This window comes from Periplaneta americana, chromosome 9 (assembly GCF_040183065.1).
Source record: "Periplaneta americana isolate PAMFEO1 chromosome 9, P.americana_PAMFEO1_priV1, whole genome shotgun sequence".
NCBI lineage: Eukaryota > Metazoa > Arthropoda > Insecta > Blattodea > Blattidae > Periplaneta > Periplaneta americana.
The window spans coordinates 15,288,880-15,303,906 of NC_091125.1; the positions used below are offsets into that span (position 1 = coordinate 15,288,880).

Genomic DNA, 15,027 nt, shown 5'->3' on the forward strand with positions numbered 1-15,027 from the left:
CTTCACTCATATCCATTCACAAAATCTGTCCCTAGATCGTCAAGTGAGCTTACTGCCTGATATAATAGATGTAGACTAGAACCTCTTATTATATCTTTATATAGCAATGGATTACAAAAGTTTTTATCTTAACAGACGTTACAAAAGCCTGCACTTAAATTTTGATGAGTATCCAAAATATTCCCAATCAAGGATAGTAAAACCGAATACGTCAAAAATGTCGGTAATATCTGAACAGAAAGTAATGTATTCCACTGTACTTATAAACGATTTTACAACAAAAATATCGCACCGCGTAGCAGAAAATAACCATTTACAGATACGAAGATTGTTAAGGAGTGTTTTCTAGGGCAATGTGACACTTTATTTTCTGAATTTACAAATTCAAACCAGAGTACAGATGAAATAAAATAACAAATCAACCTACTCGTATTGATATGATTTTGGAGATTAGCAGAGTCCGCCTTCAGTTTCAAAATACCAGTTTATATTTTAATAATATGAAATTATTGAAGATCATCAATGTGGTTTTAAGCGTAAAAGATCGACTATTGATCAGATTTTTTGTATTCGACAGATATTGGAGAAAAATGGGAGTATAAGGGCACAGTACATCAGTTATTCATGGATTTCAAAAATACATATGACTCGGTTAAGAGAGAAGTTTATATAATATTCTTATTGAATTTGATATTCCCAAGAAAATAGATCAATTAATTAAAATGTGTCTCAGTGAAACGTACAGCAGAGTCCGTATAGGCCAGTTTCTGTCGGATGCTTTTCCAATTCACTGCGGGCTAAAGCAAGGAGGTGCACTATCACCTTTCCTTTTTAACTTTGCTCTAGAATATACCATTAGCAAAGTCCAGGATAACAGAGAGGGTTTGGAATTGAACGGGTTACATAACTGTTGTTTATATGGATGACGTGAATATGTATTTATTCACACTGCAAATGGGTACCCGGTGGCGGTGGTAACTAATTACACTCAATAATGGCAATTAATAATAAATACAATTAATAATAAACTGCTGCTACTGTTACTACTACTACTACTACTACTAATAATAATAATAATAATAATAATAATAATAATGATAATAGTATAATATTAACAAGAAGAATACTAAATTAAATGAAGCACTATCACTTAATATAACATTTAAAGTGAATTTAATTCGTATGTTAACTCTAAGCTCGAACTTAAACTCACGAGTATATTATGATATGTTCATACATGCACAAGTAACATAGTTCAGCACTATTTTTTTTTATAAATGTTAGGACAAAAATTCACAAACTATTAGGGAAAACACGAGAATTTTACTTGAAGCAAGTAAAGAGATAGGTTTGGAAGTAAATCCCGAAAAGACAAAGTATATGATTATGTCTCGTGATGAAACCATAGTACGAAATGGAAGTATAAAAATTGGAAACAAATCTTTGAAGAGGTGGAAAAATTCAAATACCTTGGAGCAACACTAACAAACATAAATGATACTCGGGAGGAAATTAAATGCAGAAAAAATATGGGAAATGCCTGTTATTATTCGGTTTAGAAGCTTTTGTCATCCAATCTGCTCGCAATAAACCTGAAAGTTGTTCTGTATGATTGTGAAACTTGGACTCTCACTTTGACAGAGGAACGGAGGTTAAGGGTGTATGAGAATAAGGTGCAGGAAAATATTTGGAGCTAAGAGAGACGAAGTTACAGGAAAATGAAGAAAGTTACACAACGCAGAACTGCACGCATTGTATTCTTCACCTAACATAATTAGGAACATTAAATCCAGACGTTTGAGATAGGCACGGCATGTAGCACTTATGGGTGAACCAGAAATGCATATAGTGTTAGTTGGGAGGCCGGAGGGAAAAAGACCTTTGGGGAGGCCGATATGTAGATGATGATGATGATGATGATAATAATAATAATAATGATAATAGTAATAGTAACAATAATAATAATAATAATAATAATAATAATAATAATAATAATAATAATAATAATAACAATAATAATGGTCCAAATAATTTACCTTCAATACTGTGAAATGCATTGTGGCGCTCGGTAAATTACCATTTCTCACTTTTGACTGTCCTCTAATTTCTATTGAGTACCACTGATTTAGTGTTTGAGAGAGCATATCACCATTTGCTACAGGCAAAACACTTCATTGTATTTATTCTTTTGGAAGCTCGAGCGGTGGTCTTTTTCATATCGGTTTTCCATCTTAGTTTTGTTAGTAAATGTCATCCGTAAGTGGGAGACAGAATTTTTGGAGGTAAGGGATCGATCTCTGTATATCAGCTCATAATTGATATCTTGATGAGCCAATGAAAAATATTAATTTTTTTTTCTCTGTTAATAATCATGAACGGATCTCTGCAATACTTCTTACAGCCTATTAATTTGAAGTGTAATTCATTTAGAGTCTCAGTTATTTTAAGACATTTTTGTCCTTTTCAAGATACAAAGACTAGTGAAATTATTTGTAAAAATATCCTTGTGAATCACAAAACCCTGCTTACAAAACAAATTTCCACATAGTTCATTTGGAACGCGTGGTTTCATTTCATTGTATGATTAATAATATTTTTAGTTAGTTACTTAACGACACTGCATTAACTACTAGGTTATTTAGAGTCGATGGGATTGGTGATAATGAGATGGTATTTGGCGAGATGAAGCCGAGGATTCGTCATAGATTACCTTACGATTGAGAAGAACCTCGGAAAAAATCCAACCAGGTAATCAGCCCTAGCGGGAATCGAACAATCGCCCGAGAGCAATATCGGATCGGCAGGCAAGCGCCTTAGCCGACTGAGCTACGATGGTGGCTATCATTAACAATAAACAGTACCTATGTTTGAAGTTAACAATTCCACAATATTCATTATCTCTGTTACATGGCTCGCTCGCTGACTATTCGAGGACTTGGATAGATCCATGCCTTCAGTCTTACACTGGACAATCGTGCATGCTAAATGCGATGATTGTTTCAATCCGAGTGGAACCCATGAATCCGATGCTGACAGTCAGGTCCCATCCCCAGACGAGTACTTGATAAAACTCAAAGCCCGGAGTCTCAAGCCTTTAAATCCTGTACCTGCATCGGATACAGGTATTGGACCCAATATTTCGCCCTACAATCGCGCTCAAACCTTCTGACGATTGCAGATGTGTCCGCTTATCGGGGATAGCCAATAGCGACAGTACTGCGTTGCAATATATGGGCACGTAGACTCATTGCTTAGAAAGACTCAAAATCAAATAAGTGCGCTCGCAAAATTAGTATGTTGTAGCGACCCTGCATGTAGGCCTATATATGATGAAATTTTAATGTTTTCTGAACACACAGAAACAAAAATCACATTTCTAGCCCAAGTGGTTCCAATTTTATGGTTAATACAACAGATGAAATATGTTGGCATTTCGATTTTAGATATACTCTTGAACTTAGCAAACATAAAAAATTGAGTAAACATTTTCTACTTGAAGATAAAAAATAAATAATAAACAACTCGTAAGAGGGAAGGACTGCATGGATTTTGGAGCTCATTCTTAAGGCTGAAAGAAAACACATCATTAACTCTTTTTTATCCACGCAAATACTGAATATTAAGTTAGCAATAGAAAAAAACCAACATCGCAGAAATGCTTTTCTTAAGATTGAGTCCACCACCGTGGAGTAACAGGTAGAATATCTCACCATGAAACGAGCGGGCCCGTGTTCAAATCCTGGTTGGGACAGGTTACCTGGTTGAGGTTTTTTCCTGGGGTTTACCTCAGCCTATTAAGAGAAGATGCTGGGCAACTTATGGCGCTGGACCCTGAACTCACTGCGCTGGCACTATCACTTTCATTTCACTCAGACACTAAATAACCTTCGCAGTTGATAAAATGTCATGTAAAATCCCTATAAGACGCTGTTCAAGGGGCCGCGTGTAAGCTGCGTATTAACCGGGACCGCATATTAAGGCTGGTTCACAATAAACCGGGAACGAGAACCAGAGTGAAAACGAGAAGCAGAGAACGTGAATATGAAAATTTTTTATTCAGAATAAACCGAGAACATAGACTATGCATCTCGATATGCATGTCAATAACGATATGTAAAGTCGATATTACGCATTCTGATGTTATTTGTGTATAATTGACCAATGGCGTTCTCTCATGAGTACAAGGCAGCCAACATAAACACAGGTTAACAAACTTCAAAATTTCAACGGTACTATAACATCTCAGGTTATTTAGCGTCTGAATGATATGAAGGTGATAATGCCGGTGAAATGAGTCCGGGGTCCAGTACCGAAAGTTACCCAGCATTTGCTGATATTGGGTTGAGGAAAAACCCCGGAAAAACCTCAACCAAGTAACTTGCCCCTACCGGGAATCGAACCCGGGCCACCTGGTTTCGCGGCCAGACGCGCTAGCCGTTACTCCACAGGTGTGGACAATTTTAATTATTGCAGATGATAGATAAAATGAGCTAGAGGTAGTGTGTGGTGACGAATGGAAAATGGAAACGGGAGTATCACGAGAAAAATCCTCGGTAACGTCTGGTTTTCCATCACAAATTCCATCACGACCTAGCCGCGGATAGAATCCGGCCGCCTGAATGGAAGACCAGCGCGCTATAACTTAGCTACAGACGCGGCATCATAGTTACTCGTACTTAGGCTACTTTTCATAGTAAATACGGTCTTGGCTACTCATATGTCAAGTCGTTGAGGCTCCAGGCGGAAACAAATGTACAGCTGAAAGCAAGCCCTGCCCACTATTGTGAGTCATCTAATCACCTACTATTACAAGAAGATAGGTGGCTATCACTTACGTCTTTAACTTATTTAATTTTCATTGCATAAATAAATCTCGGCAACAAACGCCAGAATTGGAGGATATAAAGACCGACATTTTCCAGTTTGATTTCCGATGACAGACTAATTCCACCCAGTATTTTGTTGTTATTTAGTAAGCTAAATTCATTATTAACGGCTCTTTCCACCTAAATAGACTAAAAAGTAGTTTAAATTATGACTGTTTTCTTTCTACATTAGGTTTCGTCTAAATTAAATTCATTTGGGACAATCAAGAGCACCTCGAAAAGAAAGAAAAGCAAATCACAAAGCAAGGTCAATAATTTCTATTCTTCTTCACACCATGAAAGTGTAAATTCTGGGGGTTCCTTCTACTTTTTTATTAGTAGCCCTAAATCTACACCAAGTATAGGCTTAAATATAACACTTTTTTTAACACAAAAAATTAAGGTCCATTATATCCGTCAGTTAATCTACCCACTTGTCTATGTACCTAGGTACAACGATTTATTGTTAACAATTGATCGAAATTTGTTTATAGGCCTATTCAACATATTGCATTGAAATATATTGAATGCACCAAATATTGCACATGAAGTATCATATTTCACTAAGAACAATTGAACTTCATTTGAAGAAATAACACAAAATCATTATTTACCTAAGAACGGATATAACGATATTCTCTCTCTTTCTTGACTAATGAAAAGATACAGGATATAGACAATAGGTGTAGGCCTACACGTCTCCAAAGATGTTAAAAATAAATTATTTTTTCTTCTTTCATTGTGCATCAGACTCATTACTGCTTCTTTGTACAAACTCAAACAGATATAACTTATTATGAATACAAGAATTACTCTACAGAATTAAATGAACTTCTACCATCTCTATCCTCTGACTCAGATTCTGGCTGATATGTACAGTTACCCTTAAAAGGAATGAGACGACTCTTGGTCGTCGGAAGTTAAAGTTCTACAGCACGGTTCACTCGATATCTTTTTTTTTTTTGGGTATTTTACGACGCTGTATCAACATCTAGGTTATTTAGCGTCTGAATGAGGTGAAGGTGATAATGCCGGTGAAATGAGTCCGGGGTCCAACACCGGAAGTTACCCAGCATTTGCTCGTATTGGGTTGAGGGAAAACCCCGGAAAAAATCTCAACCAGGTAACTTGCCCCGACCGGGATTCGAACCCGGCCACCTGGTTTTGCAGCCAGACGCGCTGACCGTTACTCCACAGGTGTGGACCCACTCGATATCGACGTAACAATAAGTACCATGACAAATATAACAAGAATTGTTACAAGGACCACAACAAGGACAAGGACCAGAATAAGGATCACGAAGAAGATAGCCATTTAAGGCCACGATTTCACAACATAGCTCGAGTCACAAAAATATCATTGCTTCTCTGTACCGAATGGCAAATGCCTGCTATTGGATCTACATTCTGGACTGCTGCTGTCACTGTCTTGTCTCGGTAGCTCATGTAGTAGCGTGTCGGTTCAACTGTACGACCGAAACGTCTTGTGTTCGATCCCAGGTAAAACTTTTTTTAATTGAGGTGTAATTAATTTCTTCAGAGTTCCTCGACTGTCTAATTTGTAGAAAAATATGGAATAATTTATGCCCAATTTCTGGGTCGTACAAGTGGGCTGCACCTCGTCAAAAAATCTTACTTGGAAGTTAAATGTATTCTTCCTCAAACAAAAATCATAAGAAACAACAAGAGACCTGTTAACTTAAAATCTTGTCCACATGCCATCAGCTTTTATTACAGCTCTAAGTCAATCCAGCATGGATGTCACGAGATTGAGGAATAAGTTCTGATCCCCGGCGAGATCTTCCCAGGTGTCAACAACTTGATTCCACAATTCGTCTCGATTTCGAGGGCGTTGGTGGTCATACTAGGTGGCTATTCTGTAGTGACATAAACGTAGATTATCTCTCGGAACTTCTCCGTAAAAGTAAATTAAATTCACTCCTTGAAACTGAAAACCTTAGTCGTAGAGTAATTTTCCCACCAGCATACAAGCTGAAGTAAGCACAGCCATTGATAAAAGTTTTGTACACAGAGTTAGACTGAATTTCTCTTCGACAGAATCTATAATCAATGGCTTGTATGAACATGATAAACAAATCCTATATGTTTCCAATGCCACTGAACACTTTCAAAATATTAATTTAAAAACTAAAAAAGGGACGTAAATGCTGTATATAGTGATTATTTACATTTACGTCTACAAAATGAATCTTGGAAAAACGTATATGATACTGGTACTACTGATATTAAGAGTAAATGTATTATATTTTTCACTTAATTTCAGAATAACTTCAGTGGGTGTTCTCGACTCAATGTTGTTAAAAAATTCAAAAGTAAAAAAATGTAGATAACGCAGGGACTTAAAAATCTCATGTATTAAAAAGTAGAATCTATATGTAATGAGTTGCAATGTAATGATCCTCATGTTCCTAAATACTACAAGAAGTGCAGTGTAATTTATCAAAAATTATGAAAGAGGGAAATAGAATACATTTGAATAGAAAAGTACAAAATTCAGATAATGCAATTAAACATATTCGGAATATTATTAAAGTTAAACTTGTAGATATCCTAAGAAAGAAAATATTGTTTCATTAAAACCAGTGATTATAAAGTAGAGGATCCCAAATCTATTGCAAATTCTTTTAATGTCTTATAGTATATAGTGCAGAAATATTATTGACAACTTAAACATTCACGATTTTGCAAAAGATACTGCAATTGGTTACTTAACAGGTGCATTTAATAATTAGAATTAATATATGTAATTAGTCAATAACTGGAACAATGCTTTTTCATTCAACCATAATATGAATAAAATTTAATGCACATTATATTAAACACTATTGCAAACACGTAGATGAAATAGTTAAAAATCAACTGAAGGGGTGAGAATGAAATAATGCAAAGCCACACTTTTAACAAAAATTGTTATGTGCGAGTGGTGTTTGAGAATAAGGTGCTTAGGAAAATATTTGGGGCTAAGCAGGATGAAGTTACCAGGAGAATGGAGAAAGTTACACAACGCAGAACTGCACGCATTGTATTCTTCACCTGACATAATTAGGAACATTAAATCCAGGCGTTTGAGATGGGCAGGGCATGTAGCACGTATGGGCAAATCCAGAAATGCATATAGAGTGTTAGTTGGGAGACCGGAGGGAAAAAGACCTTTGGGGAGGCCGAGACGTAGATGGGAAGATAATAGTAAAATGGATTTGAGGGAGGTGGGATATGATGATAGAGACTGGATTAATCTTGCACAGGATAGGGACCTATGGCTGGCTTATGTGAGGGCGGCAATGAACCTTCGGGTTTCTTAAAAGCCATTTGTAAGTAAGTAAGTAAGTAAGTAAGTAAGTAAGCGAGTGGTGTAAATGCATTCATTAGATTAACGTTTATATTATAACTTGTAATTTTGTATTGTCTGCGATCATTAACACTGAATCTGAGGACTTCGTAAAACTCTATTTCAACGTTACTTACCTATTTCAATGTTATTTAGACAAAAAAAAATCTTTGATGTAGACTAAGAATCGAACTCGCTCTCTTCTACACAACATGCAAAAGTCTTAGCATCTGAGCTATTGAAACAACACGAAAGCTTGCCTTTCTGTGCGGAGTATCGATCTAGTCATGAAGGTCCATTGTCGATTTAACTACACGATTTATTTATATATTTATCTTTTATTTACGTAATATTATCAAATTTTTTTGCAGTTTTTGAAGTGAATTTCTGAACGATGCTAGTAACAAACCAAATAGCCTGCATTTAAGTAACTCAATATTCGTTATCTTATGTATCAGTGCTCTGGTCTCTGATCATGCGCAGTGTCTTACAGCTGAGACTTAAGAATATTCAATCGTCCCATTCTTTTCCAGGGAAACTTTACATCTAATATCAGGCAGTACATCTAACTTGACGATATGTGTCAGAGGAGGAACTTGTTTGTATGCATCTGAAGTCTGACTAGTGTAATATATAGCTAGTGGGCGATGTATACAATGGAGGAGGAAAGGAACTGGCCACCTTACCCCATCTTATCCTGGCCTAGTTACCTCATAGGCGGTGCCGTCTTGGTATCGCTTGTGAGGTTCAGACCTGTCTTCGGATAGCTGGCTAAACAACAACTACCGTCTCTGGTTGAGAGCAAGAAGTAACATATATCTGTCGATCGATTTACTAGCACGATCTCAGGCTGATAAGTAAATAAGGTCTTTGGTTGTGGTTGGCTCGCTTAACTTATGGTTCAGAATTTGGGTGGGATTTTAAGTGAGAGTTAAAAAATTCCCTCTTGTTACTGTGTCTTATAAATTCCTGAAGTATAAATTCGGGTAGGTATAGAATATTTTAAATGGAAATTGGGAGGTTTATAACTGCAAAAGTATTTGATCATAGAGAACTCAAAGTTTTAATTAATACAATGTTCCATCTTAATTATTAGGTAATAATTATAATGATATAGTTTTTGTCGTGTATAATTACGCCTGTTGTGGATTGTAAGATATTTCAAAATCTTACAATTGGATATACGACGGGACTCAAGACTTGGAGTAGCACGGCATTGGCTCTCTATATATCTGCATTGCTTGGGAAAAGTGGCATAAGTCAGTTTCCACAAACATTTTTTTTATTAATTTATTGACAACTTATGGAACATCTGCTCGCTTAGGAAAAGATACATAAGTTTTTCTCCCATTATAATAATTCATACAGAAGAAGATCAAATGTACATAAACCAGTGTGAAGACAGTTTTTTTTCCTTCTCCTGTAAAATTAACTTTTCCCGAGCATTACAGATATTAAAACACAGAAAAACACATTGATAATAATATACTATAGGCACTATTCGAGCTCGCTATAACAGCTCCCACATAACGCCAAAGCAACACCTTCAACATTATAATGAGGGTGCTATTCTGTGTGTTTAGTGTATATTCTGTGCTTATGAATCGCAAAACTGATGCTCTTGATCGTTTTGTGGAGCTCCGTTTGTCCCTAGTATCGGCATTCTCTTAAAAAAAATCATTATGCGACACTGAGTCTTCATTTTTTAATATTATATTTTAAATCCAAATTTAATTCCCAGGGCAAAATACTGCTGTTGATATATTGCATATCGCATAGTCATTTTATATACGACACTTAAATTCCTCCTATAATATGGAAGTGTGTCTCCAAACATTCCTAATATAGAAATTTGTTCAATTATTTTTACATCTATTATAATACTCATTCGTTTTATATTTTGCAACACTTCGCCTTTGTCTTTATTTTGAAATATAGATTCTATGTTACATTTTCGTGCAATATTGTTTATTGGTATGATCCAAATTGTTACTTTCTTGTCATTGTCGTCTGTGGAGTGCAATAACGAATACTGTTTTGCTGTGTGGAGTGAAATACCCATTGTTGACGGGAGTTTTAAATCACAGAAATAGGAAGCCATTATTGTTGTGACAATAAAAGTAACATTATTGTTTTGAATTAAAAGTCACAATATAATCAATTGTAACTAAAACCTTGTGCATCCCTCGTGTTTATCGTACGGCTCGACCTCCCCCACAGGTTACGTGCACTTTGTTTACGTTTTCACTGTGCCTAAACGAGACGCTCTACTGTACATGTAAACACTGTGACAAACAACCTCGATTACTAACGTCAGACAACTGTTCACTGCACAGTACTCTGCTGGCTTAGGTTCGGTTCCTACAGCGCGCAACGGGACAGCTGACAGGTCATTTTGCGTTCTTAACAAAATGTACCTAGGAGAGTAACGTCACATATCTAAGCTCCGTTATGCATCAACCTATTGCCGCCGTAATGGTATCCCAATCCCGACGTCTAATGAGATGCCCAGTAGGCTACGTGGCGCTTGCGTCTAAATCGTGCAAGGCACATAAGAATAGGAAGAAAAAGGATGGTAATGACAAAGAAGGAATTGCGAAGGAAGAGGATTATGATTTAGACAAGGAAGCGAAATATAACTTTCATTCACTTATCTATATAAAACCGAAATTATGATGTACTTAATGTGATAGGACTTGAAGGAAATAAATGCGATAATATGAGTTACGTGTTTACGATGCGTTTCATATGTTATTAAAAAAACTCCGACTCATAGTTGTGATAGGCCTACTTATGTGACATAGAGAGAAACAGACTACAGTTATTTTTTCTTTAAAATTGAAAAGAAAATTGTATGAACATATGATGTAATACGTTACATATTTTAAGAGGTGCATTCGATAGGAAAATGAAATAGTAATAACTAATTTCATCGGATTTTATGTAAAAACCTATTTTAATCCACAAATGACAAGTTCATGAAAACTTGCAAGTATACACGTCTCATAGGAAACTGTGATTGGCATTTTTATAGAACTTAGAAATGTCTATTGACGATAGAGCGTAATTTTCTGTATTTATCATAATTTGTTCCTGAACGATCAAAACACCCACCTCTTTCAAAAAATTATGTTGTAAATTCGAAAATTAAGTTTTCAGTTTGTATTATTTTTTAAACTTGGACTGTACGTATCATATTTGGTGGTCTGATCGGAGATTACTTTATTGAATTAAATATAAATATTCATTTAGAATTGATAAGGAGGCCGATTATTAAACCCTGGTTGGGACGGCTATCAAATATCTATCTAACATTTGAGGCGTTCAGAGCTAAAGTGGGTCAAGTCACAAATTTTCATAAATTGAGTTTAATTCATTTTCTGATTATCTCAGTTGGATCTTTTCCGAGCAGTAATGGATCAAGTTTTAATATCAAGCATTTGCCAGTAGATGACACCAGTCACTTTTGACTCATATTATTTGTTCATGATGTTCTGAGCCATAGTGGATCAAGTTACCAAAGCGTTGCATCAATTAACATCACAATTGTTTACATTTTATAAATCTAGAATTTGAGAATGGAGCAATAAAATTGTTGCTAGTCAAATTAGATAATCCACTAGAGCAAGTTAACTTGAAGTCCCATTATCTCAAAACTACCTCTCATGGACTTGATCTCCTTTAACACTGAACACCTCATTTGGGGTGGATATAGAGAAGAATGGAACGTGTAAAGTGGACAGACAGAATAAGAAATGAAGCTGTGTTGAAAAGAGTGGGTGAAGAAAGAATGATGCTGAAACTTAACGGGAAGAGGAAAAGGAATTGGTTTGGGTCACTGGCTGAGAAGAAACTGCCTACTGAAGGATGAACTGGAAGGAATGGTGAACGGGAGAAGAGTTCGGGACAGAAGAAGATATCAAATGATAGGCGACATTAAGATATATGGCTCATATGAGGAGACAAAGAGGAAGGCAGAAAATAGGAAATACTTGACAAAGCTGGGTTTGCAATGAAAGATCTGACCTTGGGCAGAACACTGAATGAATGAATGAATGAATGAATGAATGAAGCATTCGGGATGCTGTGACGCGCAATTAATAACAGCCACACACCCGGTTCTTGTAAAAAGAAAAAGTGCACTCAACTATCTTTACTACCTGATATCTATTCATCTGTTGCAAATAAACTGTGCATTGTGTTTTAAGTTCTCGAACTTAGTGTGTGAATAGAGATAGTGTGCAATTATAGTGTGTAATGTTGAAAATCAAGACTTCAAAGGCTTATCTGATACATTAACGGATGCAAGGATTTCTAGAATTAAAGTCGGAAGGACAGACAATAACTGTCAAGCGTACAGGAAATTGGTATGAGCATTGAAATCAATTACTTCTGTTTAACTTATACAGGGACATCATTTTATTTTTACTTCAATTTTTATTGTACCTGAGTTTTGGAATGTACTTAACTCCCACCCCTTCTACTAGTAAACTTCCAACCGTTCACGACACAGAGCCGAGGGCGCGTAAGCAGTACTGAGTTACTGAGTATAGTACGTTTCAGAAATATGTTCGCGTTTTCCAGTGACGAAAGAGCTTTCAATATTGAATCATATTTTCGTACGGGTACTGTCGTCCGTTTCCCTATGTCGCATCCCGGTTTCCCCCACCTTTTTCTGTTCGCTCCTTTGTAAAGTCTAGTAGCTGGGCTATCTTAGCTCTTTTCTGAAAACATTAATTTCTGTTAGGAATTGGACGTCTACGTAATATTATTCAAGTGTTTAAAATAACTTAAATAAAAGGGCCTCCTTAAGTAATTAACTGTCACGTGATTTCCTCCCCCCTTTCTACAACCCTGCGACAAAACCACTTGAACGGACAGTAGATAGCATTTCTGAGTGATTTTATCTTTTCGGATCGGGCAGAAGTGAAGATTGAATTAACAGTACGTAAGGTACTTTTTTATAGAGTAGGTACAGAATTATTTCAACATGAGTTACTCGTACGAAGGACAAACTGGTAATTGGAATTAGGTACAGTAGTCTATAGTGCGATAATATGCACAAAAGAACTGAAGCCTGTATCGAAATGAACGGCCACCATTTTCTAAAATGTGTTTAAATATCCATGTTATAATTATTTTTCAATTTAACTGCATTCTCTATATAGTACGCTAATGTGCTGTAACAGTACAATATACACTGCATAATTAATACTTCCGAATGGATAGCTCAATTCGTGTGTAAAACACTAAGTGTTAATACAGTACTGTATTTTGATTAAACAAAAACCTAATGAAAATTATCAAACTCAAAATTGCGATATTTCCTAGTTTACATAAATGGATGAACCACTTTTCTTCCCTCCTATACCTAGTAAAGTGATTTGTATTTTACGCCAGTATCATCGAACTCCGTCGTGGAAAGGGTAGCAAACGGTGTTTCCTGTTTCAATCGTTAATAGAAAGGTATAGCCAGGTTAATATTAAAAAGTCAGTAAAAATAAAATGATGTCCCTGTACAAGTAGAAGACTGTTGACGAGCCGGAAGATAAATGGTATAATTTTCTCCTTCAAATTTTATTTTAAATCAGTCGGCATGCTGTCTAATGTAGCGACAGTGTTTCCTGAGAATTTGATTTAAAATTTACGTTACAAGAATCTCATTGGAAATCCGAAATGTTTTATAAATACAATGCTCTTAAAATGAGATCGAATTATTTAAAACATTTAATGTCCCCTAGAATCCTCATTTCAAGCCTTCTTGGAACAATATTGCCTAGAAATACTTAATTAAAATCCACCATAAGGACCTATTCCTGTATGTTCATACTACGTAAGCCTATGAGGAAGCTCTGTGCAGAATTCGTTCGGACATAGGCGATTCACAATTTAGATACAAATTATAGGCTATAGTTAGTTTAATAATAGTCTGTTATAAGCACTTAAATAAATTTCAGAATTTTGTAACTGATATTTCAGCAAATTTGTAACTTGATTTTTTTAATTATTTTATGTAAAAGCCTATTTTTAGATTTTTAGAGCCTATTTTAGAGACCTAAAATCACATTTTAGCGATCTGAAAATCGGAAGTCTAGCAATAATAATATATGCCCCTATGATACAGATTTCTTCATACACCAGTGCTAAATGAAGATGAATGTCGTAAGGTTAGATTTTGCTCAATGGAATACGTACTTATTTTTTATAAAATAGGTATCATTCCCACCTTATATTCAGGGGGTGCGGAATTTAATCTCAGAACGGGCTATCCTGATTAGGGCTTTTTGTGTCCCTCCAGGATAATGCTGAGATACTATCAATTTAAAGGACCACAACATAACTTTCTCAATCTTAATTATCTCTCCATCATCACTTCTCATCATCGTCCTATCATTTCTTTTTTTAAGTAGGTTATTTTACGACGCTTTATCAACTGCACGCATTGTATTCTACAGATGACATAATTAGGAAAATTATATCTAGACGTTTGAGATGGGCAGGGCATGTAGCACGTATGGGCGAATCCAGAACTGCATATAGAGTGTTAGTTGGGAGACCGGAGGGAAAAAGACCTTTGGGGAGGCCGAGACGTAGATGGGAAGATAATATTAAAATGGATTTGAGGGAGGTGGGATATGATGGTAGAGACTGGATTAATCTTGCTCAAGATAGGGACCAATGGCGGGCTTATGTGAGAGCGGCAATGAACCTCCGGGTTCCTTAAAAGCCAGTGAGTAAGTAAGTTATCAACATCGTAAGTTATTTAACGTCTGAATGAGATGAAGGTGATAATGTCGGTGAAATGAGTCCGGG

General features: G+C 35.9%; 1 protein-coding gene across 3 annotated transcripts in view; it reads right to left on the minus strand.

The window, feature by feature from the left end:
- Window positions 1–15,027, minus strand: part of wb (wing blister) — a 1,096,738-nt gene that overhangs the window by 1,063,772 nt on the left and 17,939 nt on the right. The window lies entirely within an intron of this gene.